The sequence below is a fragment of the Mastomys coucha genome, chromosome X (genome assembly GCF_008632895.1).
Source record: "Mastomys coucha isolate ucsf_1 chromosome X, UCSF_Mcou_1, whole genome shotgun sequence".
Classification (NCBI taxonomy): Eukaryota; Metazoa; Chordata; class Mammalia; order Rodentia; family Muridae; genus Mastomys; species Mastomys coucha.
Genome location: NC_045030.1, coordinates 68,741,039 through 68,749,584, shown reverse-complemented (window position 1 = coordinate 68,749,584; position 8,546 = coordinate 68,741,039). Strand labels below are relative to the sequence as shown.

General features: G+C 37.4%; 1 pseudogene; it reads right to left on the bottom strand.

Moving 5' to 3' along the window:
* The window catches only part of LOC116096570, a 1,742-nt pseudogene extending 1,294 nt beyond the window's left edge, over positions 1 to 448 (bottom strand).
* Between the last annotated feature and the right edge of the window lie 8,098 nt (positions 449 to 8,546).

Below are 8,546 nucleotides of genomic sequence, written 5' to 3'. Positions count from 1 at the left end.
CAAGGATGATCCCAGTTTCCATATCCACCTCCCAAACACTATTCTTCTTCTTTTTGTGGGCAGAAGTGATTTTTTTAGCTTTCTGAAAGGTTTCTGAATTTTTCAGAAGGGAGGAAGTAAGCTGCTGGGACTCTTTCTTTTTCTTCTTCTTCTTTTTCTTCTTCCTCTTGGCTTTCCAAGGCTGCTCACTCTCCAGGTTCTCCTGGGCTGGTGTCTGGGCCTCCCTCAACCTCTTTTCCATGGACACTGGAGGCTGCTCACTCTCCAGGCTCTCCTGGGCTGGTGTCTGGGCCTCCCTCCTACTCTTCCCCATGGACACCAGAGGCTGCTCACTCTCTGAGCGCTGACAGGGCCATTTCTGAGCTCTTTTCTCAGACTCAAAAGACCATTCCTTTCTGTTGTACAAAGTTACAGTGTGGGTCTTAAATTTGCTTGTGCCCTCTTCCATCCTGTTCCTTGTGATAACATAGCACTTGTCTTCCTTTAAATTATCTTTAATTTATTACAGTCTAGTCATTATCCCCCTCGCGGTCTGCCTTCTGGCAGTTCATCATTCCATTCCTCCTCCCCTGTCTCTAAGAGGATGCTTCCAACCCAACCCACCCTCCAAGTCTCCCCACTCCCTGGGGCCTCAAGTCTCTTGAGAGTTAGGTGCATCTTCTCTCACTGAGGCCAGACCAGGCTGTCCTCTGCTGAATATGTGTTAGGGGCCTCATATCAGCTAGTGTAGAATTGCAAATAGTGATAACTTTACTTCTTTTCCAAATTGTGTCTCCTTGATCTCCTTTTGTTGTCTTATTGCTCAAGATAGAACATAGAGTACTATATTGAATAGATACAGAGACAGTGGGCAGCCTTTTCTTGTTCCTGATTTAGTAGGATTGCTTCATGTATATCTCCATTTAATTTGATATTGACTGTTGGTTTGCTATATATTGCTTTTATTATGTTTAGTAATGGGCCTTTAACTCCTGATCTTCATTGTATCAAATTTTATCTGAAAGGAAAATATCACTGTGAAAAATTCCATCACCCTATTGGTTGGCTGAAGGTTTTTTGCCTTAAAATCTATATAGTGAAATGGATTTCTTCCTAGTCTTTAACATAATAACCATTACTATAAAATTTCACTTAATGCATATGCCATACTTTCTAGTGAATGCTCTAAAGCAACAGAGATTAGGCCAGCAAGATGCCCCAGATCATAAAAACAACTGCTGCTAAGTTGACAACTTTTGTTCATTCTTTGTTGTCCACACAGTGGAGAACAGAAGAACGAACTCCATCAAATTCTCTTCTGACTTCTACATGCATGCCTGACACACAAGCATAGTAAATAAACAAGTGAATAAAAACAGTATTGTGAAGAGCAGGGATTGCATTTGGTATGCATATTAGATGTTGATACAAAAGAAGGATTAATTATCACTGTATTGATGCCTTCTTTTCTTTCTATTGGCTCTTGACATTATATTCTGATTCTGCTATATACTAGTCAGTCTAAAAGCATGATATACCAATTTGAGTTGATTTGCCCTAGAGTCTTTATTGATGTGATACTTGACCTTAATAATTTGTAATTTAACTGATAAGACAAGTATAAAATCCTGTGAATAAAAGAGACACTATTAACAAATGCTGATTTATATATATATATGTATGTATATATATATATATATATATATAAATGTATATGAATTTGGAGAGCTTATGAAATAAACTAACATATTATACCATCAAAATTTCCTGTGGTTTATATACTCACGTTTTTTTTAAAAAATCATTGAATGTTTTTATCCATAACCATGATGAAAGAAGAAAATTCAGTACTGAGAACTTATTTTTACCTGTGGTTGCTTTCTTTAAAATAGTTTTTCACTAGCTTAATGCTTCCTTCCTCAGGAAACTGAAATGGTTCACAAAGCATCTATTTTGCTGGTTTTATTCTTGTATTACTTAAGCTCAGACTTCAACCTTGGCAGGAACAAGCTGGTTGTTTGCAAAAACAAAAGAGGAACTGGTGTTTTCTCAAACATAATATCAATTTAAAAATAGAAAGTGACTATTTTTTGTAGCTCACATCTACCTACCATTCGTCTTATTTGCCAAGTCCTATTTGACCTCTTTTATGCAGTTGAGAACATTTCTAGGTGAGTAAAGACAAGACCATAAAGCTGATAACCACCCCTGCATCCCTCTTTAGCCCTGCCAATTGGTTCACAGGAGTCACAACAATTCCTCAACAAATATCAGCCTTAGGTAATGAAGACCCTCCACATGATAGGAGCTCCCTTCTGATCCAGATTAGGCACAAACCACATGCAAACATCTGTTTTTATAGAGAAATTCTTTATTAAGTGGGATAGAAAACTTAAAGTGTCTGCTTTCTGACTCAGGTAGAAAAACAGCAGTCAATGACCTTGCAGACATAATTTTTAGGAAGAAAATAAAGGATATCTATGTTAGACTGGACTAGGATGCCGTAGTATATTTTGATTGGATGTGTTAATTAGGTGAATTAAAGAGGGCTTTTGATTGATCAATTTTGTTAGTCATCCTCAGGAATGAGAAATGAGTCTGGTATAAGAAAATGTCCAAATAAAGGAATAGACCTTGATGGTTAGCTTTAGGAATGTAATCTGTGGTTTATAAGGGAGCTGGAAGAGGGAACGGGGAAGGGCAAGACCTACCAGTGTTATGCATAAATGTATCTTTTATTCACTAGATGGGTTCTAGGAGGCTTAATATTGAACGAGTTCACCCTTTCTAGATTTTTTGAACTCTGGCTGGAAGGATGAACTCAAGTGTTCTGGCTCAAAACTCTTCTCCAAGCTAACTTCAATCTGTTTTCTCTCAGCTTCTCACTGAATTGCTCTGCTCGGCCTCAAACGAATTCAGGCAATTTGTTCTCATCTTCTGGCTTCTTATTCTCTTACTTCAGTTGCCTCTGCTGCATGAACTGAACTGAACTGACATGAACTGGACTAGTCTGAACTGAACTGAACTAAAGTCAACTCAACTCAGCTCAAATTAACTCTATCGCACTGCCTCTTGTGCTGAATGACTGAACTGAATTCAACTGACTGACCAGAACTAGATGACTCTTTCTCCCTGAACTTATATAAAAAGTCTCTCTTCTCCATTCCCTGTCTGTTTTCCTGAGTGTTGTGTGTAATCTATCTCTGACTACTATTCTTATCTCCAAAGGAGCAGAGTCTCTTCTAGGTGGATGAGTTTGTCTGAGAGTGTCTTTCCTTCATCTTTACTGCTTCTTTGCTCTTGAGGATGAAGAGGCCTAGTGAATTTGATCAGTTTCAAGGACTTTCTGAAGGTATGGTGGTTTGTAGAGGCTTCCCTGAAGATTGGGATTTTTCAACGTCAGAAGAAACTGCTACATAACACCCAACTGTCTCACAATTGAGGAAAGACCTGTGATCAGATAATCTGTTTTGATGACTATGAAATTCTATTATTATCAATGTCAAAGTGATGTCAGTTCCTCCATACTAGTGATCTCACATGCAAGACAACCTTATAGTTTCCTTTCTAAAAAATCTACTGTCACATTAGGGATGTTAAGAAAGGCATATTGTATTTTCCAGATTCTTAGTTTTGTTTCATGATTCTCTTTAATTTTACTAGTGTATAATTAAGAAAATTTGTTCACTGTAAGAGAGCTATACATAGTAATCGAGGCCTTACTGAAACATGCCATTAGTCTTTGCTGATGGTCAAGATTATATTATATACTATGTGTGACAATATCATGGTTATGCCTAAATTAAATAGTTTTAATATCAATGCATTCCAGGAAATAAGGCTTGTGACCAGCCTGTCAGGCTATTCAGTGGCTACCAATATAAATCAATACATTTTCTTCATTCTTGTCTAAAATGTTTTGGTATAAATATGCTATTTGAGTCACAATTGGAAGTATTTTAAGTTTTCTATGTGAGGAGAGATGATTTAATAAAGTACTTGGTGAATATAATAATAATAATAATAATAATAATAATAATAATAATAATATAATTCCATGTTTATACAGTACTCATCAATGTAATAACTACAATTTTCTCACTTTTCAAAATCTACTATGTCAAAAAGATAAGAATTAAAGATATACAATGAGTTCTATTTTCCACATTTCCTTCTGGCTTATGGATCCCATTTCTATAGAAGAATAAAGCATTTACTAAGAACCATCTTTCCATCCAGCATTGTATCTGTGCTAAGCCTAAACAGAATTGACAGAAGTATTTGTCTTCCAAGAATTGATGTCTTAGAGGAAGAAAGCAGTCAATAAATATAAGCTAATGAAATACACTCATTTGGTTAATATGTATCATAAATAAGTATACACTAAGGAAATGAGTAGATCATGCTAAAAGGGTGGGATCTATATTACATAGATTTGTACTGATAAATTTACACAGAAGGCATATATTGTCTGAATTGCTGAGGGTGATTTTTTTTTAAACGCAAAACACATTTATTCCTTGTTTTTTGTGACCTGTGACTTTTTTCTAGCTTTTTTCTTTTCTTTTCTTTCTTTTCTTCTTTCTTTCTTTCTTTCTTTCTTTTTTTTGAACTCTTTTTTTAAGTTTCTTTTTTTTTTCCTGGATATTTTCTTTATTTACACTTCCAATGTTTATACCTTTCCTGGTACTCCCTTCGGAAACTCCCTATCCCATCCCCCTCTCCCTGTCTCTATGAGGGTGCTCCCCAACCACCCACTCCCATCCTCCCGCCCTGGCATTCCCCTACACTGGGGCATTGAACACCCTCAGGCCAGAGGGCTTCTCCTTCCACTGGTGTCCAACAAGGCCATCTTCTGCCACACATGTGGCCAGTGCCATGAGTCACTCCATGTGTATTCTTTGGTTGGTGGTCCAGAATCCCGGAGCTCTGGGGAGTGTCTGGCCTGCTGACCCTGTTGCTCCCTCCATGGGGCTGCAAACCCCCTCAGATCCTTCAGGCCCTTCTCCATTTCCTACATTAGGGACCCCTGAGTTCAGTCCAATAGTTGGCTGCAGGCTTCCTCCTCTGTATATGTCAGACTCTGGCAGAGCTTCTCAGGAGACAGCCATATCAGGCTTCTGTCAGCAAGTACTTCTCCAACATCCACAATAATGTCCCAGTTTGGTGGCTATATATGGGATGGATCCCCAGGTGAGGCAGTCTCTAGATGGCCTTTCCTTCAGTCTCTGCTTCACATTTGTCTCCATATTTCCTCCTGTGAATATTTTGTTCACCCTTCTAAAAAGCACTGAAGTATCCACATTTTGGTCTTCCTTATTCTTAGACTTCATATGGTCTGTTAATCGAATCTTGTGCATTCCAAACTTTTGGGCTAATATCCAAACATCAGTGAGTGCATACCTTGTTTATTCCTTTGTGACTGAGTCACCTCCTCAGCACAATATTCTTAAGTTCCATCCATTTGCCTGAGACTTTCATGAAATCATTTTTTAATGGCTGAGTAGTACTCCATTGTGTAGATGTACCCCAATTTCTGTATCCACTCCTCTGTTGAGGGACATCTGGGTTCTTTCCAGTTTCTGGCTACTATAAATAAGACTGCTATGAACATAGTGGAGCATGTGTCTTTATTACATGTTGCAGTATCTTCTGGGGATATGCCCAGGAGTGGTATAGCTGGGTCTTCAGGTAGTACTATACCCAATTTTTTGAGAAACTATCAGACCGATTTTCAGAGTGGTTGTACCAGCTTGCAATCCCACCAGTAATGAAAGAGTGTTCCTCTTTCTCCACATCCTTGCCAGCATCTGCTGTCACCTGAGTTTTTGATCTTAGCCATTTTGACTGGTGTGAGGTGGAAACTCAGGGTTGTTTTGATTTGCATTTCTTCAGGTGTTTATGAGCTCTTCAAGTTTTCTCAGTTGAGAGTTCTCTGTTTAGCTCGGTTTCCCATTTTTTATAGGGTTATTTCATTTTCTGGAGTCTATCTTCTTGAGTTCTTTGGATATATTAGATATTATCCCTTTTTTAGATGTAGGATTAGTAATGATCTTTTCCAAACATGTTGGTTGCCATTTCGTCCTATTGACAGTGTCCTTTGCCTTACAGAAGCTTTGCAATTTTGTGAAGGTCTCATTTGTCAATTCTTGATCTTAGAGCATAAGCTAATGATGTTCTGTTCAGGAAAATTTCCCTTGTTCCCATGTGTTTGAGAATTCTCCCCCTTTTTCTTCTACAAGATTCAGTGTATCTGGTTTTATATGAAGGTCCTCTATCCTTTTGGATTTGACCTTTGTACAGGGTGATAAGGGATCAATTTGCATTCTTCTATAAGTTGACTGCCAGTTGTACCAGCACTATTTGTTTAAAATGCTATCATTTTTTCCACTGGATGGATTTAGCTCCTTTGTCAAAGATCAAGTAACTATAGGCGTGTGGGTTCATTTCTGTGTCTTCAATTCTATTCCATTGATCTACATGTTTGTCATTGTACAAATACCATGCAGTTTTTATCACTATTGCTCTATAGTACAGCTTGAGGTCAGGGATGATGATTCCCCCAGAAGTTCTTTTATTATTGAGAATAGTTTTTACTATCCTGGGTTTTTTTGTTATTCCAGAAGAATCTGAGAATTGCCCTTTCTAACTCTTTGGAGAATTGAGTTGGATTTTTGATGAGGATTGCATTAAATCTGTATATTGCTTTTGGCAAGATGGCCATTTTTACTGTATTAATCCTGCCAATACATGAGCATGGGAGATCTTTCCATCTTCTGAGGTCTTCTTCCATTTCTTTCTTCAGAGACTTGAAGTTCTTGTCATACAGATCTTTCACTTGCATGGTTAGAGTCACACCAAAATACTTTATATTTTTTGTGACTATTGTGAAGAGTGTGTTTCCCTAATTTCTTTCTCAGCATGTTTATTCTTTGAGTAGAGGAAGGCCACTGATTTGTTTGAGTTAATTTTATATCCAGCTACTATGCTGAAGTTGTCTATCAGGTTTAGGAGGTCTCTGGTGTAATTTTTGGGGTCACATAAGTATACTATCATATCATCTGCAAAGAGTGATATTTTGACTTTTTCCTTTCTGATTTGGATCTCTTTGACCTCCTTTTGTTGTCTAATAGCTCTGGCTAGGACTTCAAGTACAATATTGAATAGGTAGGGAGAGAGTGGGCAGCCTTGTCTAGTCCCTGATTTTAGTGGGATTGCTTCAAATTTCTCTCCATTTAGTTTGATGTTGGCTACTGGTTTTCTTTGTGTTGCTTTTTCTATGTTTAGGTATGGGCCTTGAATTCCTGATCTTTCCAAGACTTTTATCATGAAGGGGTTTTGGATTTTGTCAAATACTTTTTCAGCATCTAATGAAATGATGATGTATTTTTTTTTCTTTGAGTTTGTTTATGTAGTGGATTACACTGATGGATTTCTGTTTAATGAACCATCTCTGCATTCCTGGGATGAAGCCTACTTGATTGTGGTGAATAATAGTTTTGTTGTGTTCTTGGATTCAGGTGGCAAGAACTTTATTGCGTAATTTTACACCAATATTCATAAGGGAAATTGCTCTGATGTCTCTTTTTTTGTTTTTGGAACTTTGTGTGGTTTTGGTGTCAGAGTAATTGTGCCTTCATAGAATCAATTGGTTAGTGTACCTTCTGTTTGTATTATGTGGAATAGTTTGAAGAGTATTTTTTTTTTTTTTGATTAGGAGACTTTGGATGACTGCTTCTATTTCTATTGTTTATGCTGTTATTGAGGGGTTATGGGACTGTGTAGATAGTTTATCTGATCCTGATTTATCTTTGGTATTTGGTATCTGTCTAGAAAAATGTCCATTTTATCCAGTTTCTAATTTAGTTGAGTATCAACTTTCATAGCAGGATCTGATGTTTTGAGTTTCCAGGGTTTCCATTGTTATGTCTCCCTTTTCATTTCTGATATTATTTATTTGGTTACAGTCTCTGTGCCCTCAGGTTATTCTGGCTAAGGGTTAATCTATATTACTGGTTTTCTCAAAGAATCAGCTCCTGGTTTTGTTGATTCTTTGTATAGTCCTTTTTGTTTCTACTTGGTTGATTTCAGCCTTGCATTTGATAATTTCCTGCTGTCTACTCCTCTTGGGTGTATTTGCTTTCTTTACTTCTAGACCTTTCAGGTGACTTGTCAAGCTGTTAGTATATGCTCTCCAGTTTCTTTTTGGAGGCACTCAGAGCTATGTGTTTTCCTCTAAGGACTGCTTTCATTGTGTCCCATAGGATTGTGCATGTTGTGGCTACACTTTTATGAAACTCTAAAATGTCTTCAATTTCTTTATTTCTTCCTTGATAAAGTTATCATTGAGTAGAGTGTTGTTAAGCTTCCACATGTATGTGGGCATTCTATTGTTTATGTTATTATTGAGGACCAGCCTTAGTCCGTGGTGATCTGATAGGATGCATGGGATTATTTCAATCTTCTTGTAACTGTTGAGGCCTGTTTTTTGACCAATTATAAGCTCAATTTTGGAGAAGGTGTGATGAGGTGCTGAGAAGAAGTTATATCCTTTTGTTTTAGGATAA